This window comes from Halichoerus grypus, chromosome 1 (genome assembly GCF_964656455.1).
Source record: "Halichoerus grypus chromosome 1, mHalGry1.hap1.1, whole genome shotgun sequence".
In the NCBI taxonomy this organism is placed as follows: Eukaryota; Metazoa; Chordata; class Mammalia; order Carnivora; family Phocidae; genus Halichoerus; species Halichoerus grypus.
In genome coordinates, this window is record NC_135712.1 from 210,148,143 (window position 1) to 210,151,654 (window position 3,512).

General features: G+C 54.0%; 1 long non-coding RNA gene across 1 annotated transcript; it reads left to right on the forward strand.

Annotated features, from left to right (window-relative positions):
* Window positions 1–669: 669 nt before the first annotated feature.
* On the forward strand, window positions 670–3,233 carry LOC144380101 (uncharacterized). The gene is made up of 3 exons (XR_013443912.1): window positions 670–822; window positions 1,415–1,497; window positions 3,084–3,233. It is a non-coding gene; the product is annotated as an uncharacterized LOC144380101 (long non-coding RNA).
* The last annotated feature ends 279 nt before the right edge of the window (window positions 3,234–3,512 follow it).

Below are 3,512 nucleotides of genomic sequence, written 5' to 3' on the forward strand. Positions count from 1 at the left end.
GGATTCCTTGTGGAGAAAGGGCATTCAGTTTCACCACATTCTGCCTATTCTTTTTTTTTTTTAATATTTTATTTATTTGACAGAGAGAGACAGAGCGAGGAGGGAACACAAGCAGGGGGAGTGGGAGAGGGAGAAGCAGGCTTCCCGCTGAGCAGGGAGCCCGATGCGGGGCTCGATCCCAGGACCCTGGGACCATGACCTGAACCGAAGGCAGACGTTTAACCGACTGAGCCACCCAGGCGCCCCACATTCGGTCTATTCTTAACAAACCCAAATCTTCTGCGGTGGTGGAAGAGGAAAGATGAAGTGTTGTCCACGATGTCAATGCCGCCATGTCTGGAGTGTGGGCTGCTTTACTCGTTTCCAGTGATCCCTTTTAACCCTTTAAGACACTACTTCTTGGTAGTGAACGTTGGCAGACATGGGTAGTGATGTTTGGTGACAGTAGGTTATTCCTGTAACATCCATTCTCCTTCCCCACCCCACCCCTTTTTATAGTAGGCAGCTATTGGGAGGGATAAAGTTTTCTAGCATGATGTGGCTCTCCTGGAACATGGTATTGGAGAAGGAGCAGGATGCTGAGAGCTCTCTTGGGTTTCAGCTCTTGGTGTTGCAACTTTTGTGTGTCTTGCCCAAATATTTTCTCCTCTGTTCTGCAGGTCAGTACAGATGTGAGAGGGTTTCCTCATGCTCCAAGGCCCCCCCATATGCCCTACCACATGGGGCAGGGTTTACCAGGCTTCACTGGCTATGGGCCACCTCCACCTCCTCCACATGGGTGGACATGGGGGCCTCAACCGCAGCTCGTTCCTGCTACACATGGTAAGATGATCTGAATTGGATGACCTGAATCGTAAAGCCTATTCATAGTTTAAGTACTTCTGTTGGTGGAGAAGATGTAGAGGAGGTACCAGAAGGCTTTGCAATGCAAGGATCGACCTGAGTGAGGACATAGTAGCATTCCTCACCTTTCTGTGGACATCCATTTCATGGACTGTCTTGTTTCACCCTACAGAAATGGGCAGCAGGTGTCCGCCATAGAGAAGAAAAGTGACAGTTTGCAAAAGACAGACATAAAAGCTTTGCCCATGGGCACTGCCCAGACACAATGTTTTGGGCCCTGGGATGGATGAAGCACAACCTCAAATCACTGTTACTTGTGGAGGCCCCAGTTGTCCAGTGTTATTCATTAGCTCTGAAAACATCTGTCACTGGGTGGACTGATCACATCCTCAGGTGTGGGGGACTTGTGTCTCCTTTGTCCACAGGGGTGAGAGGAGACCTGTGAGAAACGCTCTGAATCTGGAAGGGATGTGGGAGTGGGAGAGAGTGGAATAGGGTGGGGCAGGTGTAGAGGGTTGGCTTACATCGTGCATGGTCAAGCCCAGTCTGAATCCACGTCCGTCCCTCGTAGGGCTTCGGTCGTATTCAGAAACCTGTGGCACTCAAGGGGACAACAGCGGCACCCCGCCCAAGAAGGTCCCACAGAAGGACCAGGTAAATACTGTGTCTTTTCTCAGTTGTAACCATTTCTGGAATCCTGTTCCTGTCTGGGCAGCACCCTGTCCTGACCTGTGTCTATTGGGTATGTCCTGGGATCTGTGTGTGGTGTCATTGACCTTTCAATATGCCAAGTCTTCATCCGGAGCCTACAGACTTCTCCGTTTCCAAATCATCACCTTACGCGGGGAGTCCTGAAGCTCCAGGTGCTTAGAAATGAAGGAGAGCAGGACCCTGCCCTTGTGTGTGTGTGTGTGTGTGTGTGTGTGTGTGTGTGTGTGTGTGTAAACTCCTGGAGGAGAGCAGTATCTCACTCCACACTGAAGTCGGCCAGTCCCGCTGACTCCTTGCAGTTTGCTTTCCCGCGGGAGCAGTAGTGCTGTTGGTTTTTGGGTCAGGAGACTAAGCTGGGAGAATGTCTGCGGTAATCCTCACAGCTGCAAACGGGAAAAGCCATGCCCTGCCTCACACTTTGTGCCACGTGCTTTGGGCAGCTGTGAGTGTTGGTGGAGAAGGTGAGCTGCGACCTCACGTGCGTTCCATCTGTGTGGGTAAAGACGCCACCCGGAATCCCTCCAGTTGCACCCTGGGTGAGATGAAGGTGAACTCTGCCAGGGGCCAGGTGTGTGGTAGAAAACGCCCCCCGGAGCACAGCCGTGAAGAGGGAATCCCGGTGACTCCCTGCAGAGCCCACAGCTCACACACGTTTCCGTCGTGCTCCCGTGAGCGGGTTCTGATGCGGTCTGGTGGCTGTGCCAACTGATAGCGTCTCTCCTGCTCCATCCTGGGAGGGTCACGCCTGCTCTCCAGACACAGTGGTTTGCATCCGGGGATGCAGAATCGGCCCCTCAGTGGTTCTCGGCACCAAGGACAACGCATTTGCTCTGTGCCTGAGCTGAGGAGCATCGGAATGCCGGTGACGCAGATCCACAGAGCTGGGTCTCACGGACTCCTCGGGATCGTGTTCTTCTCAGCACTTTTCCCGGTCCGCTGCAGGACTCCAGAAACTCCTGTCTCCTGAGCGGTGTCTGTGGCCATGGACAGCACTTGGGAGAGTAGAAGAAGACCCCTTTGTCAGGGAGGGAAGCGGAGCAGGGTCAGGCGGGGGCTGGTGGGCAGCAGTTGGACCCACGAGGGGCTGTGATTCCACGTGTGGACACTGGGCTTCTCCGGACTTCTCAGTGTGTTTTTGTTCTCACTGAGTCACATGACAAGCCTCTGGGGCCACACTGGACGAGGGGATCAGAGTGGACCTGGACGCAGATGCCTGCCTGTCTGGAATATGCTGCTTATGGGCCGTTTCTTGTGGCCTCTGGTCACCTGGTAGGAGAAGACGACTTGACGTCCCACCTTCTCAGAGATAGATGGTGATGTGTGGGGACACTACGTTCTTTCCTTCCCCGGTCCCTGAGTGTGTGGTGGCACCAAGAGGGGGACTAGGGTTTAGTGGCACTGGTGCTCTGCTCCCTGGAAGCTCAGGGTGAACAGAGGGCCAGGTGCTGACCCCTGCTTCTTTGGGTTTCAGGTTGGTGGGGGTTCTGCTTGTCTGTCATAGCAACATTCCTTTGGTTTCTGTTCTGCAGAACCCTGTGGATGCAAGAGGACCTGCTCCTGTAGCCGGCCCACTGGGTCCACCGTACCCCACGGATCGCCCTTCATCACCATCCTGGGGCCCTGGGGCACATCTCCCTCCACCCACCCAGTGGTCTCTGCGTCCTTACCCTGCACCCAAACCTACACCACAGGGTGGGATGATATGAGTCGTATGAACTGACTTATAATCTGTATTGTCTTCTTTCTTATTGAGTTGCTGGGACAAAGGCTGAGTTTGTGCTGAGGCCTTGACATTGCGAGGGGAAAACCGCCTGGGGGCGCTGTAACATCCTGAAGTTTCTCAGGACACACAGGTGTTGTGCTTGGCTATTTGCACACACTGAGCGGGGGGGAGGTGCCGTCGTTGGGAAGGAAGCGTCTCTATCGCACAATGGCACACATATATTTCTTACCGTCGG